Here is a 20,117-nt window from a genome sequence, read left to right on the forward strand (position 1 = left end):
TGAACATTCAGGTACAAGTATTTGTTTTGAGTATCTGTTTTCAATTCTTTTGGATATACACTTAGGAGTGGAATTATTGGGTCACATGGTGATTCTATGCTTAACTTTTCAAGGAACTGCCAAACTATTTTCCACAGTGGCTGCACCATTTTACATTCCCACCAGCAAAGTAGAGGCTTCTAATTTCTCTACAACCTTACCAACACTTGTTATTTCCTGTTTTTTAAATTATGGTCATCCTCATGGGTGTGAAGTGGTATCTTATTGTGGTTTTGATTTGCATTTCCCCAATTACTAATGATGTTGAGCATCTCTCCATGGGTTTGATGGCCCTTTGTATATCTTCTTTGGAAAAATGTCTATGCAAGTCCTTTGCCCATTTTTGAATTATATATATATTTGAGGATCAGCTTTTCCATTTCAGCAAAAAGATGCCATTGGAATTTTGATAAGGACTGCACTAAGTCTGTACACTGCTTTAGGGAGTATTGCCATCTTAACAACATTAAGTCTTCCATCAACGAACACTGAATATTTTCCCATTTATTTAGGTCTTCTTTAATTTCTTTCAGCAATGCTTCGTAGTTTCCAGTGTACAAGTCTTAAACTTTGTGGTTAAATTTATTCCTAGGTATTTTATTCTTTTGGATGCTATTGTAAATGGAGTTATTTTCCTAGTTTTATTTTTGGTTTGTTCATTATTGGTGTATAGAAATACAACTAATTTCTGTGTGTTGATTTTAAATCTTGCAACTTTACTAAATTTATTTATTAGAACCAATAGTTTTATTGTGGATTCCCTATATATAAGATCATATCATCTGCAAATAGGGATAGTTTCACTTCTTCCTTTCCAATTTGGATGCCTTTTATTTCTTTTTCTTGTTTAATTGCTCTCATAGAATTTCTAGTAAAATGTCGAATATAAGTGATGAAAGTGGACATGGTCATGATGTATAACCCCTTTAATATGCTGCTGGATTTAGCTCACTAGTATTTTCAGAAGATTTTTACATTAATATACAAAAAGGTACTCATCTGTAGTTTCCTTTTTTCCTGTGATATCTCTTTCTGGTTTTTGTATCAGGGTAATGCTAGCCTCATAGAATTAGTTAAGAAGTGTTTGAGAAGGATTGGTGTTAATTCTTCTTTAAATGATTGGTAGAATGTATTAGTGAAGTCATTTAGTCCTAGGCTTTTCTTTTTGGGAAAGATTTTTATTACTGATTCAACCTCTTTACTTGTTTTATCTCTATTTGGATTTTCTATTTCTTCTTGAGTCAGTCTTGGTAGTGGGTATGTTTGTAGGAATTTGTCATTTCCTTTAGATTGTCTAATTTGTTAGCATACAATTGTTCAGAGTATTCTTTTATATTTTTGTAAGGTCAGTAGTAATGCTCCCTAGTTTCACTTCTGATTAACAATTAGACTCTCCTTTTTATCTTGGTCCATCTAGCTAAAGGTTTGTCAATGTTGCTGATCTTTTCAAAGAACCAACATTTGACTTTGTTGATTCCTTTGTTTTTCTATTCTCTATTTTTTAAAATTCCTGCTCTTTGGTTTGGTTTACTCTTCTTTTTCTAGGTTCTTATAGTGTAAAGTTAGGTTATTGATTGGAGATCTTTCTTCTTTTTTAATGTAGGCATTTACAAATATAAATTTCCCTGTGATTACTGCTTTCAGTGCATCTCATATGTTTTGCTATATTGTCTTTTCATTTTCATTTGATATTTCATTTTTGTAAAAAAGCCTATTCAACAATGCTGGAGTACACATAAAGTAATCAATGTACTAAACCAGCCAAAGATCACTAGATCTTTCAGAAATGCTTATAATTAAGAAAACAATTTTTTCAGATTCCTTAAAAGGTAAATTCTTCTTTGAACAGAGTTCATATCTTCCTTTATAAAGAAGAAAAATGAGAAGAGGATTTCAAACACCAGACAACATGATGTGTACACGAAAAGATTACATACTATCAATGTAATTATTTAGCATTAATTGCACAAATTCCAAGAGATAGAAGGTTCAACAGATTGGGAAATAAGGATGTGATTATCAGACATAAAGGAAAAAGAGTTTTCCTTAAGATAATAATCTCCAGGAGAAATGATAAAACTGAGAAATCAATATCACTGTAAATAACACATGTATTCTTTCTATCTTTATAACAAACAATTAGCAATGGAGCTCCTAATTATGTTATTTCTGTGAGTAGTGTGACCTAGGAGTCATCAAGTCTCCCATACATGTTATACTGAAATTTTCATTGTCACATCTGTTTTGTGTTTCTTTCTTCTTTTTCTTTCTGCCTGTGCAAGGCACATTCAACATTCCTCAAATAGCGATCAGAATATAGCTTATAATATGCTGGATGGAACATATTATCACCACATGTTTGAGGGCAGGGGCCACGTACCTCGAAATTTTCCTTTAAACATCACTAGTCTTTTAATAGCATGTTCCCTGCTCAGTACAAAACTGAATTTCATGATATTATGTTTTGAGGCACCTGCTGTATTTATTACTTCATTTTCATCCTCTCATGTAGAAGGCACATATGAAACTGGTCATTGTACATATATAAACAAATACAAGAGTAGGATGAGCATTCTTATGTCTCTTAACAGTGCTCCATACAACATTTCCCTGGTATATAAATTCTAATGAGCATGTAAGAAGATGATTTATACTAGGGGTCAACAAACCAAGGCCTGCAGGTCAAATATGGCCTGTTTTTGACCATACTTTTAGTGGAACACAGTCTCACCCACTCATTTGTGTATTGGCTATGGCTGTTTTTGCGCTACAAAGAAGAGTTGAGTAGTTGCAACAGAGAACGTATGGTCTGCAAAGCCTAAAATATTTATTATCTAGACTTTTTTAGAAAATGTGTATTGACCCCTTATGTAATGATTGAATGGAGGGACAAAGGATCAAGTCTGGAGGATGGTGAAGAAGTCTGTCTGCTTAAGTTATAAGATAAAGATAGATTCAGATAAGTATAATGTAGCCAGTGAGTTATATCTTCTTGAAGTCAAATAGTCATAATAAAGACTAAGAGAAGCACAGAATAATCTAAATGGTGAATGGGAAAGTGTATTTCTTATATTCCTAAAAGCAGATGAAAAGTCTACAAAAATTCTGATGTCCTGGAAACAGTATGGACTTTGGAGTTAGCTACCTTGAGTTCAAATCCTGAGTGTATGATCCTGGGCAAATTATCTAACACTAATGTGTCTGTTTCCTTTTCTATAAATGGGTGTAACTAATTAGCTCAAGGCTTTCTTGAAAAAGTAAATAAGGCTTAAGTAAAAGTAAGTAGCATGATTGTAGGCCCCACTGAAAACAAAAACTCAATTTCACCCTTTCTTGCTCCATAGATTAACACATTCTAAATATCACAAAAGAATGAAAATAAGATGAATGACATTTTTTATTCTGTTTCCTGGGCACAAACTCTTTGTCCTAAGTAAGGAGACCTCATCTGCCCTGAATCCAAGCTGGTTGAGTTACATCTCCCAATGGCTAAGGTAAGATAGGATGTTAGAAATAGGAAAGAGAATAGACAGGTCCCTAGAAAGAGGGTTGACAATTAGAAGCTAAATCCAAAGAGGAGTGCGACAGATTCAAACTGTATCAATCTAGATCAAGAATAAATAGTAAAATGCCAACTTATTCTCAAATGATTCAGTAGAAGTGTAGCATATACATATAGCATATAGATAAACATACATATACACACATAGTGAGTGTAAGAAAAGGAATGTATGTGTACAAATGTGGTGAAATACTAATTGATGAAACCTGAGTAGGAGCACATGGATGCTCACTGTACTATTCTTACACCTTTTCTGTGGGTTTGTAATTTTTCCCAAAAAAAGGTACCATCTCAGTTAATATTTACTGCAATCTTATTAAGTACTATATAAATTTTATGTTATACACATAGCAAGTAGTGGAATCCTAATTTGAATCTAGGTCTGTTTAAGAGGCTCTTTCCTCTTTCCTTCTACAATAGTTCAGGAACCTAATTATCATTTAGAAGATTGTTAACTTGAAAAAATATTGACTAACCTGTAAATGAATTTGTGGATTTCAATCCCAAAGCTGAGCTATCTATAGAACACACACTGGTAGATTTTGCACAAATGCATGAAATAATGGAAGAAAAAGAAGGAAAACAAATTTTTTTTAGGAAAAAAAGTTTACTTGTTACCAATTTTAGTGTTGATAAACCTTTCTCCGTACTCCACACAAATATGGAGATGTGGTTAGGAAATACCCTGTTTTCTTGTTCTACAATGAATATTAATGCCAAAAAAGATCCAGAAGCTGCTCTTCACTCAGCCATCCTAATCACAGAAATAACTATTTCCCCCGATTAATCTGTATCATGATCTATTTGATTAGGCAAAATAAATGTAAGAGAAATTGTTTCTTTTTAAGAACACAAGATGATACTTCATCCTGTTAACTAAAATGAATTATTCAGGACTGTAAGAAATACAAAAGAAGTTTAAGACAAGGTTTTCTCCACAAGGATTTGATAATCTAGGAAATAATATCCATGAAACTAATGGAAAAGATGACTAAAAACATCAAGGGCTAAACTATATAAGTCTAACATTTTGATACTATACCACTAATAAAATCATTTATTTTTCCTTTATTTGATTCTTCAAACATTTTGCTAACACTAAAGCACACAAAATCAACTACTTAATTTTTTTCCTAAAATAAATTTATGTATCAGCTCATATTATTGATTTTTCTGCCTACCTAAAACAAATGAGAAGCATTATTGATTACGACTGATCTTGTCCTGGAGGTATCTCAGGCAAAAAGAATACACAAGTATCCCAGAGGATACAGAACTAGGCAAAGCAGTTTTATTCTGCGGAGTTGTCTTATTCAAGGCAGAATTAGTATTCCGAAATGACACAGCACTACATTTATTAACATATGCTTAAAAAAAGAATGTTTTTTATGGTCATCTAGCACCTCATCTATGAAAAATGTATCTAATTACTGAAGAATAATCAATGAAAGGTTATCCCTGAAACACTAATACAGCCCAGATTATTGTAATAAAATCTACAGTAAGTAAATTTCCTTTTGAATTACATATGACAAACCTCTAGCCTGTAAATAAAAATCCCCATTTCTTTACTTGGAACTTTAGTAGCCTACGTGTGTGAGAGAGATATATATATTCTTAAGTTCTCTCTTCCTCTTCACATGCTTGAGAAACCCAGACTCTAAAATGTGAACTTGAAAAGGCTATTCAGTGTAAGCCTTCATGGTGATATTGACCAAAGGTAAAGAAGAGGAATAAAGTAGTGAGCTTGGCCAACATCATTTATTAATGCAACTTCTCAATTATATTGGAAGGTACTCTAAATGTGATTTAATAGGAACACAGAAGAACATCCTATGTAGAAATGAGCCAGGAGGATTCAGAATCACACTGCAGTAATTTGGATATTCTTTACCCTTAAAAGGGAAAGTGTTTGAAATCTTGATAAACATAGGCTTGCTTCCTTGGAACTGCTTTTTCCATTCAATGGCTTGGCCCAAATGTACTGTATACTGTAGTAAATATATTTTGATATCCATTCAAAGCCTATGTCAAAAATTATTAGTCTCATTTTATGACTAATTTGAAGCACTAACTCATCACTAATTTGTTTTCTAGAAAAATAAGATGGAGAGTACCTAATGTTATAGTTGCATATCTCAAAACATTTAAAATATTTAATATGGACTCATGGAACCTCTGCACTGTGTACATTCCACAGAATTCGTTAATTTTATGCTTATATTACACTCCTGAAATGGTATGCAGTTTTAATACCTAAAGGGAAGCAGATGTTCCCAGATTTGTCTTTTTGACAGTGGAGTGTACTAATTAAAGAAGTAGAAAGGTATAAAACAAAATCACGATAAAACAAGAGTACACAAACTGTTAAGATATCAGTTGAATTTTTTATACCCTACCATGTGTTTCTTTTGTCATTGAGGGATGAAGAAACTAAATTATTCTAAGATGGGGCCGGCCCAGTTGCAAAGTGGTTAAGTTTGTGTGCTCTGCTTTGGCAGCCCAGGGTTTATGGTTTTGGATCCTGGGCACGGACCTACACACCACTCATCAAAGCCATGCTGTGATGGCATCCAACATACAAAAAAACAGAAGAAGTCTGGCACAGACATCAGCTCAAGGACAATCTTCCTCAAGCAAAAAAGAGGAAGATTGGCAACAGATACTAGCTTTGGGCTAATCTTCCTCACACTCACACATACACACACACAAAATTATTCTAAGAGCAAAATTACTATAGTATTATCATATTTGCAATTGTTCTTTTAATTTAGGAACATCACAGTATAGTTCAGCTTTAAATCTATTTGAAGTTTCAGAGATCATGACAGGGGAACTGAAGAGTGACAAAGAAGCCTCTCACCCCAAGTCACAATCATATCAAAATCTCAGAGTAAAGGGGAACTCAGGGCAAAATATAAATGTTGGGCTTTAATAATATATCAGCCTTCTGTTAATTTTCTACGAATGATTAAAAAACAGACTGTAATAAATTTCAAATTTGGAAAACACAGACATTTGTGAAATAATTGTATTATGATGCAAATTCATTTACATTGAAATTCCCGGGATATGTCAGCAATTATCAGCATGTTGTTAAAGAATTCTATCCTGTGAATCTCATTAGATAGTGATGCAAACTACAGTTGTTATCATTCTGAGAACAAAGGGATCTTGAATGAGTAATCAATAGCAACTGGCAGAAAATGAGACATTAATTATGATTCTCTCTAGTGTTTTGTCTAAGACAAGATTTCATTAAATGCTTTGTGCAACCTGAATAGTTTCAAGCCATTATCAACATTTTGAACAATATACTAATTGGGGGGAGGGAGGATGTACAGGGAAACAAAGTAAAAGAAAACCTGAGATGCTTCTATTCCTTTCCTGGGTCAATAAAAACAAACCAGCCACCACTAGCCAACTGTTATGCTGGTTCTTTTACAAGTCCCAAGTCTTATAATCTCAACATGGTCTCTCGAAGATTTAATTATCATTTTCTATACTTAAAGTGTCACGCAGGTTTGAGAAGATAATGACAGTCATCCATCAAAGCATCCTGCCAACACAATCAGCCCAATCCTTCTTGTTTAAAAAGAGAAAAAAGAAAAGAAATGAAACTACCTATATACTGTTAAGTTACTAAAACATGGCAATCTTAGCAGTTTAAGGTTCTCAATCTTCTTTAATTATCAGTACCAGAGGGAAATTTTACTATCTTAATATTTCATTTTCATTAATTTTTTTCTCTGAACTTTTCTCCTACATCAGCCAAGGAAAGATAGCAAAGTAGGAAGATCTGGGATGTAGATCAACAAAGACTTCTTGGAAACAGAAGAACTATGAAGAGGACCAGACAAAAGCTATTTTTATACATCCAGTATTTAAATAATTGCAAATACGAAATAAGAATGACTTTCTTTTAGGATTTCATAGGCTTCCATAAAGAGAGTCCTCACTTCCAAACATGTTATAAGGGATTTCTTGAAGGCAGATGCTCATGAGGTCAGTAGTGAGCATACTCTATGCATGTTCTCATAAGTGAAGACTTTTTCTGAATGTCTGAATTTAGAACTTCCTTGTCAGATAGGGCCCTCTGAAAGTCTTCCTGAAAAGCTACCAGTATGTCTTTGAGCCTTTTCTTTTGTGAATGCAAAGGAGCCAGCTATGTGAGGGGCTAACCAACATTAAAAGAACAGGAGATAAACAAATGTCATTTCTCCTTTGCTTTTGTGGAAAGTATTACCTCTTAAAATTTTCAGCAGAGTTCTGATACTTTGAAGCCACTCCCTTTCCCTTTAATGCTAACTTTCACATCTAGTAAACTAGTATCCCCCTCCTCCCAAACCCTCGCATTTTCAAGAATACAATTAAACACAAAACTAAACATAGTACTAAGCATATAGATAAGTATGTGATACTTTTTGAACTGAAACATTGTTTACTAGACATCTTTAAAAAATTAAACTTTCTATTTTGAGAATTTTCAAATATAAACAAAAGTAGGAAAAAACCAGCACATGAACCTCATGTACCTTCCACCCAGCCTCAACAACTGTCAACATCCTGCTGCTCCCGTTTCACCCATTCTGCCATTTCTCAGTTCTTGTTACAGCCCCCCCAAACTGACAACAATCCCTATTATCATGTAACACCCTGTCTGAGGTCATCTCTCTTTTCATTTTGTTTTTCTGAGACGGTGTCTAATCTCTAGCCATTATTTAACATGTTCTTTTCTCCTGAAATAAGTTTGCAAAAGAATAAACTGACTTTTTGAAACAATGTCCCCAAAAGCACTGAGTACCGCCAAAAGTATAAATTAACAAATTTTATGGAGAGAACAGAAACAACGAAGTTTTTTCTCTGACAAGTAACCTTGGCACAAGATCTAACTCTCTCTAACCTTTTAATAGAAGCAGGAAATTAAAATTGTCTACTGCCTAATATTTCAGGGTGAGACTTTCTTCCCACAAAGTGATTTATTTTATCTATGTTCCAAACAACTTACAAAGCTCAGGCTCACTCTGCATGCAGGTGATGGTTTACTACCCTTACTAATGTACTCTTTCCTAAATCACAGGATTCAGATTCAAACAGTTTCTGAATGCCTACTGTGTGCTACCCACTGTGCATGGCCATTTCCACATGCTACTTCATGAGTGAATCATCTCTTGGACAGCTTCAACATTGATCCAACCTGCCAGTTTTTTGTCTTCTTGACGTTCTTGACTCCAACAACTCTCCAATCACTATAGAATAACCCACTCTCAAAAGGATGTTGTTAGGGGCTGGCCCCGTGGCTGAGTGGTTAAGTTCGCGTGCTCCGCTGCAGGCGGCCCAGTGTTTCGTTGGTTCGAATCCTGGGCGCGGATGTGGCACTGCTCATCAAACCACGCTGAGGCAGCGTCCCACACGCCACAACTAGAAGGACCCACAACGAAGAATATACAACTATGTACCGGGGGGCTTTGGGGAGGAAAAGAAAAAAAATAAAATCTTTAAAAAAAAAAAGATGTTGTTAGTACTAGGAACCACTCGACTTCCGAAATTTTTAAGTCCAATATTCAACTCTCACATAGATTTACAGCACCATCGCTCCCTTAATACTTATTGCACTTGTTCTTTTGCCTCATGACATCCAATATCTTGACCTTTTTTTTCCCCATTCCAAGGTTTAATCATGGCTCATTTCCCTCCTTTGAAAATTAGACCACATAGTCCACTACCTTAACTATTATCTCATTCCCAATCCACCTATTGTTCTGCCGCTTATCAGCTATGAAACCTTGCATGAAGTATATAACCCCTGAGGCTTCAGGTTCTTCAGCTGTCAAATAGGAGGAATAATAATACCAGCAATAGCAGCGGCAGCAGCAACAACAATAACATTTTTTTTGTAGAGTATTCCACGGACCAAGTGAAATGTCTGTAAGGTAATTGGCACAATGCCTGGCACTAGTAAGTGTCTGATATATGTTAGCTATTATGTATTATCACTAATTTATTCAATTGACTTGCAAACCTGATCACTGTATCAATTCAATCATTTGCTGTCTAAGCTTCTACATTTAGTCTGCTGAGTACTATTGGAATAAAAATTAAAACACATATAAAAGCATACAGGTTAATGTCAATAGTAATTTCTGGTCTCCAACTTCAGATGGATTATCAACACCTCTTGGAAAGCCTTGCCACTAGAGAGCTCACGGAATTGGAAGAATACTTTATGGCCTTTTATTTCAATCAACAACAAATGCTCTAATCCCTCTATTATAAAAACCCCAGTAAAGTGAATGTCTAGCCTCTGTTTGAACACATCCAGTGAGAAGGAAGTCACTACCTATTAAGGTTGAATATTCCATCCTCTGTACTATAAGAGCATTCCTTTTTACATTAAGTTATAATCAGGATTGTTAATTCCTATCCATTGTCCAAAGTTTTAACCTTAAAAAAACAAACCAAATTATGCTTCAGATATTTGAAGACGCTTCTCATGTTACTAGAGTCTTCCGTTCTTAAAAGTAAATAGCCCTTAGTCCTTTAATCATTTTTCCAATGCAAGAGTTGCAAGTTACTTTACTATTTGCAAATTCTTCTCTGAATGAGTTTTAGTTAACTTATGCCTGTTTTGAGATGCATTTGTTCAGAATGGTATACAATATCAACTTACTTGTTCTAAATATGATGTTTCTAATAATTCAACCTAAGGCTAAGGTCTTTACTATTAGATTTGTTGTTATATAAAGAAATATCCAAACTGGTCTTTAAAACAATTAGCTTTAATTAATCCTCTTGGGAAAACAGCAGGCCAGTATAATACGGACTGGCTACATATGAAAGCCTCTAATTCTCTTAATTTGTCAGAAATACATACCTGAGTAGGAAAAAATCATGCTTCAATGGAAAGTTTTTGCATTATCTAGTATTCTGTGAAGGGCCAGACAGAAAATATTCAAGCTTTGTGGGCCATACTGATACTGTCTATGTTATAACTACTCAACTCTATCCTAAAAGCAAGTCAGGAGCCATAGCCAACATGTAAATGAGTGGGCATGGCTATGTTCTAATACAACTATTCACAGAAATAGAAAGGGGTGAAAATATTTGGCTGGTAGTCACACTTTGCTGACCCCTGATCTAGAGAGCATCTTTCCAGGTTATTTGATTCTCATTGCATGGGAGCTATTTTACAATTCTATGAGTTGTAGATAACTGATAGCAATGTAAAATAATTCTTATCTATAGACCTGCAAAAAAGTTCTGTCCAGTGAAGGGATAAACAACCCTCCCTGACCCTCAATACCTCTACCACCCTCCTCCAAAGGTGGGAAAATTTTTTGCCTCCATTTGAACATTAAATTCCATAATTTTGATCTATGAATGTGTCTGTTTTTGGACACTCTTTTGAACTTGTTCTGAAACCTTAGAAATTTCTTTACTGATGAGATAAAATCTATATACATGTCCATTGTTATATCTGTAGGAGAGTCATGATTTTACTTATTTTTTTTAAATTAGCTATTAACCCCTGCAATGTGCTATTGTTATATGATAACTAAGAATCTGTCTAAACTACCTCCTAGCCTACTTTTTTTCATATGTGACCCAGAGCAATATTAGCTCAAATAGTTTCCTTGACTCCAGTGTAGGGGAGCAAAATTTCCCACCCTAAAATGTTTCTCTTTGGCAAAAGAATTATTTTAAGCTGATTATTTTTAAGACAAGAAAGACTCAGGAAGTTTTGCTTTTTACCTCTCTCTTGTGCCCCCAAAAACTTAGATCAAGGACTTGTTCTAGGAAGAAGAGCTATCATAAGAGATATCTACAAAGAGTATGACCTACGTGTGGTAGATTGGGGGAAACTTAGCAAGGCCTGTTTGATCAGTCCTCTCTGTGTCCCATTGTCTCTGCATTGCACGGCAAACAACTGTTTACCAAACATTTGCTTTTCCCATCTTCCTCTAAGCTCTTTTCCTCCTAGAACCCTACTCCCTTCTCCTAAGCTCAGGATGGCATAAAAACTTCAACTGCCTGACTGTTGGGGAATCTCCTATCTTTGGGGTTCCCATAGATACATAATTAAATTTGATTTTCTCCTGTTAATCTATCTGATGTCAATTTAATTCTTAGACCAGTCAGAAGAATTTAGAAGGGGTAGAGGAGAAATTTTTCCTCCCTGACATCTGTTTATAAATTCTCTTGTATATCCTGAACCAGAGCTTAACTTTCCTAAGAAACACTTGTATTTTTTCATCATGCCATGTGTCCAATCCTAAATCCTTACATGATAAAGTACACACTTTTTGGTTAGGCATTCAAGCCTCATCCTTAGAATGCAAACATCTCACATTGTTCCCCTAAATAAATATTTCATTCAAGCCAAACTAAAATGCTACTATTCCTAGAACACACATTCACTTATTTTTTCACTCAAAATTCATTCATTCAAAAGGTATTCATTGATATTTTCTATTTGTCAGGCACAGAGCTATATGTTGGAAATACAATGAACAAGAAGCCACTGACCCTGCCCTCACAAAGCCTATAGTTTTGGTGGGAGAAAATTAAGGAAACAGCTATAAAGTGTTGGATGTTACTGCCTCTATTTCATTAGTCATATGTTCTCTTTCCCCAACATGTCCTCCTCTCGACTCTCTCAAATTTTTACCCATCCTCTAAGACTTTAGGGTTCTATACTTCCTTTGCAAAATCTTCTCTGTATCAAAATCACATTCATTTCTCTCTTCTGAGTTCTAATTTACATCTGTGCTACTTATTCGAGATTTACTATGGATCATCTTATTATTTTAGTTAGCTTTCCGTGTGTACATAGCTGGTCTCCGCCAACCAGAATGTAAGTTTCTTGAGGACTGATACTAATTCCTTTACTCTGTTGCCTGGCCCAGTTACTTACATATGGTAAAACAAGCAAATACTTGTTGATGCAATTCTTTATCTTTTAAGCAAGTCTGTAATGTGTGAAGTTGTTTCCTTGACATTTTTCACCCAGTAAAAAAGAAGCAAGGAAGAAAAAAATAAAGCATTTAAATAGTTAGTGCATTTGATCTGCTTAAAACGAAAGTTGCAACAAATTTTTGCAAATTGGGAATGCTGTAATTATTAAGGGCACAAAGGCGTTAGGGAATAACGGATTCTTATTAAAAATGAAGAACAGAAAAATTGCAAAAATCTGGCCAGTAAAATGTTAAAATACAATTAATACATTACATTGTGGGATAAAGATCTGTGTATTTAGTCAGGATACACCACTACGTTGGCATATTGAATATTTTAGGCTAAGGAGTTTGAGAAATGGGCAGAAGCAGGAAGGTCACTCTGACCTGCCACTGCCCCCCCCCCCCCCCATCGCACTCCACCCCCCTTCTTTCCTGAGACAGGCCATAACATCCTCATGTGAGAGATGCCCTCCCTGTACCTGGAGGAAAGGAGCATCCTTATCTCCAAAGACAAAGGGATGCCAAGAAGAATCCTAATGAACAGGCCTTACTGAGTTCCCCCCAGTTTACTACAATTACCTCATAATCCTTAAGCTGTCGTATTCCTCCATGACTGTCTGCACTTCAACCAACCTAGCATAAAAGTATACAGGTTTCTTTTGGTCTTTGTTTCCTTATGAAGGCTCCCATGTCATGTAAAACTTCTATTAAATAAGATTGTATTCTTTTCTCCTGTTAATCTGTTAACTTAATCCTGTTAATTTGTCAGTTTGCTTTACAGACCCAGCCAGGAACCCTAAAAAGGTTGAGGAAAACTTTCCTCCCCTATAGCAGTAAGACTTTCTTATATTATGATATCTGAGGCTGGATAACTATTCCATTGGTCTCATCCTTTAGGGTTTTCTCTAAATATACTGTCAGAAATCACCCCATCAAGTAACACAATTCAAACTCTAACACTGTCAGATCTCACTGGCTAAGGAAAATTGTTGTCCTTAGAACAGAAGCTTTATCAGGGAAGGCCGCAGGAAGAGAAAGAAAGAAAAACAAAGAGAAGTAGCTACACCACAGGTATCTTTTATGGAGCAGCTTGTAATCATGTTACCAACTAGAAATGATCCGGTTCTTGAAATTACCATAGAATTACAAGTCTAGAAGGGATTGGAAATTTGTTCATCCACTACACTTCAACCTCCTGAAGAGAAAAACCATAGAAGCCTTGGGTAATGTTATTACAGAGTTGCAGGAGTTCTTTCTATATCCTAGACATCAGTCATTTGTCAGATAGATGTTTTGCAAATACTGACTCCCAGGTTGTGGTTTGTCTATTCATTTTTTTTTTTAGCCTATGCCTTTTGACAAACAGGAGGATTTAGTTTTGATGAAGTCTAATTTATCATTTTTTTAATTTTGTGTTTTTTTTTCTTTCTGTATTCTGTGTAAGAAAGCTTTGTTTACTCCCAAATTAAGGAGGTATTTTCCTATGTTTTCTTCTTAAAGCTTTGGAGTTTTTTTTGTTTTTGTTTTTGTTTTTTTGCTGAGGAAGATTGGCCCTAAGGTAAATCCATGCCAATCTTCCTCTATTTGTAGTGGGTACCGCCACAGTTTGGCTGCCAAAGCGTGGTGTAGGTCTGTGCCCAGGAGTCGAACCCAGGCTCCAAAGTAGAGTGTGCTGAACTTAACCACTAGGCCATGGGGCCAGCCCAAAGCTTTGCAGTTTTAACATTTACATTTCGGTCTAGGATCCATCTTTTTTTTTTAAAGATTGTCACCTGAGCCAACATCTGTTGCCAATCTTCTTTTTCTTTTTTTTGCTTCTTCTCCCCAAAGCCTCCCCAGTACATAGTTGTATGTTCTAGTTGTAGGTCCTTCTGGTTGTGCTATATGGGGCGCTGCCTCAGCATGGTCTGATGAATGGTGCCATGTCCACACCCAGGATCCAAACTGGTGAAACCCTGGGCCACTGAAGTGGAGTACGCAGACTGAACCACTCTGCCACGGGGCTTGCCCCTAGGATTGATCTTGAATAATTTTTGTTTTTAGTGTGAGAGGACTGACTCATATTTGTCCATATGAATATCCATTCATTACTGTATCTTTTATTAAAAAATCTTTCCTGTCTCCATTGGACCACTTTGGCAAATGCTGTTGAAAATCAAATGGACAACCTAAGTGTGGGTGTCCTGTTGGGCTCTATTCTGTTCCAACATCATATTTCTCAATTATGTCAGTACTGTGCTGCTTAATTACTATAGCTTTAAACTAAGTAGGAGAGTCCGGCAGCATAAATTCTCCTACTGTGCTCTTCACTTTTCAAGACTGCTTTGGGTATTCTAGGTTCTTCGTATTTCCAAAGAAATTTTAAAATCAGCTTGTAAATTCCTACACACACAAGAAAAATCCTTGGGGGGTTATAACTGGGATTGCATTTAATCTACTGATCTATTTGGAAAGAGCTAACATTTTAGGAATATTGTCTTCCTATTCATAAACATGGTACATCTCTGCATTTGCTGAGGTCTTTTATTTAAATTTCTCTATGTAACTTTTAGTAGTTTAACAGTTTTTAGTGCTGAGATCTTGTACGTCTTTTGTTAAAATTTATTCATAAGTATTTTAAGTTTCTTAGATGCTACTGTAAATGGCATTTCATTTTTTTAAACTAAGCTGTTCTTCACAGACAATAAAATGTTCAGATCTTAAGTGTACTACTCAATCAGTTTTGATGAATGCTTATCAAGACAAATCATTTCCATCACCTCAGAAATGGGGCCCCTTCACAGGAGAAACCCTCTTCCCACTGGCAACCATTGATTTGATTTTTATCATTGTTGATTTTATCAACAGGATAGTTTTACCTATTACAGACGTTCATATAAATGGAGTCACACAGTATTTTTGAGATTTGGCCTCTTGTGCTCAGCATAACATTATTGAGATCATTAGATCATTCCATTTTATTGTTGAATAGTATTCAATATATGAATATAACACAGGTCATTTATCCTCTCTTGTTGATGAGCATCAGAGCTATTTCCAGTTTTAGGCTATAATGAATAAAGCTGTTATGAACATTTTTGATGAAAGCTTTTTGTGAATAATGTTTTCACTTCTCTTGGATACATACATGGGAGTAAAAGTGTTGAGTCCTTAACTTCATAAGAAACTGCCAAACACTTTTTTAAAGTCATTGTACTATTTCACAGTCCCACTAGCAATGTATCATCTTTTCAATTTCAGCTATTCTGGTAGGTATACTGGTATGTCACTGTTTTTTCAATTCTCATGTGCCTGATAGCTAATAATGTGGAGCATGTTTTAATATGCTGACTGCCCATTTATGTATCTTCTTTTGTGAAATGTCTGCTCAAGTGTTCTGCCCATTTTTAAAAAATTGGGATGCTTGGTTTTTTTTATTACTGAGTTGTCAGGAATCATTATATATTCTATGTATGAGTCCCTTGTCAGATATATGTGTTGCCAATACCTTCCCCTGGTCTATGGCTTCTCTCTTCATTTTCTTGATGGTGTTTTTAATCCTGATTAAGTTCAATGAATCAATTTTCTTTCATGTTTTATGCTTTCTATATCTTCCACAAGAAATTTTTGTTCTTCCTAAAGCGGCAAAGATATTCATCTAATTTTTTCCCCCTAGCAGCTTTATTATTTTAGCTTTCATCTTTAAATCCATGATCTATCTCAAATTTATGTTTGTGTTTGATGTAAGGGTAAGAGCTGAAGTTCCTTTTGTTTTCATATTGATAGACAGTTGTTCCAGCACCATATGTTACTGAATTGCTGGGGTGCTCTTATCGAACATCATTTGTTTTACTGGTATGGGTCCATTTCTGGACTCTATTCTGCCCCATGATATATTTGTTAAATCTTTATATGAATACCAAACTATCTTGATTAGTATTGCTTTATGTCAAGTCTTGAGGTCAGGTAAAATAAGTTCTTCCTCCTTTCTTCTTTTTCAAGATTGTTTTGGCTCTTTTGAATTCTGCACCTTTTCAAATGAGCTTTTAAATAATCTTCTCAATGTCTATAAAGAGCCTGCTGAAATTCTGGTTGAGACTGCAATAAATCTATAGCCCAGTGGAACTAACATCTAAATGATACTGAGTCTTCCAATTCATGAACATCGCGTATATCTCTATTTATATCTTTGATTTCTCTCAGCAATATTTTACAGTTTTCATTGTTGAAGTCTCACAATCTTTTGTTAAATTTATCCCTCAATATTTTATGCATTTTGATGTGACTATAAATAGTACTGTTTTACACACAGCAACAGAGACTGGTGGTTACCATAGGGGAAGGCGGGATGGGGGAGGGCAAAAGGGGGGATTAGGCAATTGTGTGTGGTGATGGATTATAATTAGTTTTTGAGTGGTGAACATGATGTAATCGACACAGAATTCGAAATATATCACAATGTACATCTGAAAGCTATATAATGTTATAATCCAATGTTACTGCAATAAAAAATGAAAAAAATAGTACTGTTTTATTAATTTCATTTTCTAATTGTTCATTGCCAGTGTACTGAAATACAATGGAGTTTTTAGGTTGGCTTTGTATCCTGTGACATAGCTACAAGTACTTATTAGTTCTAGAAGTTTTGATTAGTTCTAGAAGTTGATGATTCCTTAGGATTTCCCATGTACACAAACATGTCTTCTGCCAATTCAGCTTAATTGATTCCTTTCCAATTTTTATGTCTTTATTTTTTCTTGCCTTATTACACTGGCCATGACATAAAATTCAAGTGATGAGTGGAAATTCTTACCTTGTTTCTAATATTAGGGGAAACCATTTCGTCTTTCACAATTAAGTATGCCGTTAACTATAGATCCTTTATGCATGTCTTTTATCAAACTGAGGAAGATGCTTTCTATGATTAATTGGTTGAGAGGTCATATTAAGAGTATTTGATTTTGTCAAATACCTTTTCTATATTTATGGAACTGACTATATTTTTTTTCTCCTTAATTCTGTTAATGTGTTGCATTTAAATTTATTGATTTTCAAACATTAAGCCAAACTTTCATTTCTGGTACAAACCACATGTGTGGTTTGAGTATTAGGGTATTGCTCACCTCATAAAATGAGCTGCAAAGTGACCCCACCTCCTCTATTTTCTAAAACAGCTTGTATAAGATTGGTGTTATTTTTTCCCTAAGCATTTGAAAGAATTCACCAATGAAACCACATGACCCTCAAGTTTTTTTTGTGGGAAAGTTTTTGAGATGAATTTACTTTCATTAATAGATATAGGACTATTCAGACTTTCTGTTTTATCTTGTCTCCTTTTGGTATTTTTTCAAGAAATTTGTTTATTTCACCCAGCCTGTCACATTTACTGAATTAAGTCTTTTACAATATTTCCTTATCTTTTTAATGTATTTACAGTGATAACTTCTCTTCTATTCCAGATTTTGGTAATTTGTGTTCTTTCCCCTCATTCTCTGTCTCCCTTTGTCTTAATTGGTCTAGCTAGGAGTTATCAATTTTATGGGTCTTTTCAAATACAGATTTTAGCTTAGGTTTTTTCTCTTATTTATAGAATATTACATTGATTTGGCTCTCATTTGTATTATTTCCTCCTTTCTACTTATTTTGTGCTACTTTTTCTAGCTTCTTAGGGCAGAACTTCAGGTCACGCACTATAGATCTTTTCAAATACAAGCATTTAAAGTTCTATCTTTTCTTCTAGGCACTGTTTCGGCTGCATCAACAAATTTTATTATATCACATTTCATTATAATTCAGTTAGAAATACTTTCTAAAATTCCCTTGTGATTTCTTTTTAAAACACCATGGGCTAGTTAGATATGGGTTGTTTAATTTCCAAATATTTGGTGTTTTTCTAGGTATCTCACTGACTTTTAATTCTTTTGTAGTCAGAGAATACACTCTGCGTGATTTCAAACCTTTTCAATTTATTGACACTAGTTTTATGGATCAGCATATGGTTCAAACCTGTTGAAGGTAATGTGTACTTGAAAGGAATTTATATTTTTCAGTTGTTGGGAATAGAATTTTATAAATACCAATTAGGTCAAGGTAATTGATAGTTCACTTAGTTCTATATCTTTACTAAGTTTTTCTCTAGTTTTTCTGTCAATTGCTGAGAGAGAGGTATTCAAATCTTAGTACGATTGTAAATTTGTTTATTTATCTCTTTACTTCTATCAAGTTTTGCTGCATTTATTTTGAAGCTCTGTTATTAGGTGTATACACATATATCACTGTTGTATCTTTTTGATGTATTGACTCTTTATCATTTTATCATTATTAAATTTCGGTATATAATGAGAATGGCTATAATGGAAAAAGAGGATGGTAAAGAAGCAAATAGTATGGGTAAATTTCCAAATAACTGTTCACTGAGTTTTTAAAGTTAACTTCATTTTCTCAAGGGTATAATAGCCGAACTCTGATGAAACTTAAATCTCTTTGGAAAAAGACATGACCCTGCCTCTCCTAGGTTTGAACACTTTGAGAAAAATTTATACAAATTACTTGAATAAATACTTGTTTAAGAGGTATCAATGAGAAACTGTTATCATAAAAGGATTTTTCACTTCATGGTTGCATTTTTAAAGTATTATACCTACTGTTAATAAAGATGTTGGCTTCTATGCTCTGCGTTGACTCAATAAAAAAAAATTCAATTGCAGAATGATCTATCAATGTTTCCAGTAATACTGCTACACCAGTTTCCTTTCAATGGCTCATCAGTTATGCGATTGCCGTGAAGGTAATATGAGGTGAATCATTTAGCAACGTATTATTACATCATCTTAACATGAAGTAAGGCCTATCAGGCATTATTAAATTAGCCTGAATTTTGCAGTATGTCAGCAGCATTTTATGTACATTAATAGCAGAGTTAATGTTCGTTGGGGGATTCTGTTGAAGAAAAATGGTTTCAAACTAGACTTTGGATATAATTTTGTAGTACTGTTTATATTTCTTTCTGTTATCATTGTCTGGTTAAGAGTTTTATGTCACTTGTGAATAGGTAAGACAAAACCGGCAACCAATTAGTTATTTCAGTGTATTTTTTCCTTTTCTGACTCATTATAATAAATATTGTTTGGAATACAAGTTTTTCTTTGAATGGGAGTGACACATCTTTTTAACTCTTGAATTTCCAGAGTTTACTACCTAGGCCTCAAATCAGCTAGTGCCATCCATCATAATTTCTCCTACAACTGCAGCATAGTCAAAGGTAACAAGAATAAAAAGCAAAGTCACTGTTCTTTCACAGTAAGGAATCCTTCTACTTGTTTTAAGAGTCCTCCTGTCTTCACTGATGCTATTTTTCCTTCTTGCAGTATAATCTCTCTTCCGTGCTGAATTTTGGGCTTTCTCTCTGGGGCTCACACATTGCTTCTGTGAATTCTTCAAAAACAAATCTTTCTTTCACTTGAATACCTTTAAATCTTCTTGTATATAGCAGTACTGTTATTTCACATTTCCTACATTCTAGTAACCTTGGTCTCTTTTCCATAGGCCTGCCTGATCTCCCCAACATGTTATAAACATTT

The 20,117-nt window shown here is 34.6% G+C and overlaps 1 protein-coding gene across 17 annotated transcripts in view; it reads right to left on the reverse strand.

The window, feature by feature from the left end:
- TCF12 (transcription factor 12) overlaps positions 1-20,117 on the reverse strand; it is a 348,736-nt gene that overhangs the window by 82,046 nt on the left and 246,573 nt on the right. The gene's annotated exons all lie outside the window — the stretch shown is intronic.

This window comes from Equus przewalskii, chromosome 1 (genome assembly GCF_037783145.1).
Source record: "Equus przewalskii isolate Varuska chromosome 1, EquPr2, whole genome shotgun sequence".
Classification (NCBI taxonomy): Eukaryota; Metazoa; Chordata; class Mammalia; order Perissodactyla; family Equidae; genus Equus; species Equus przewalskii.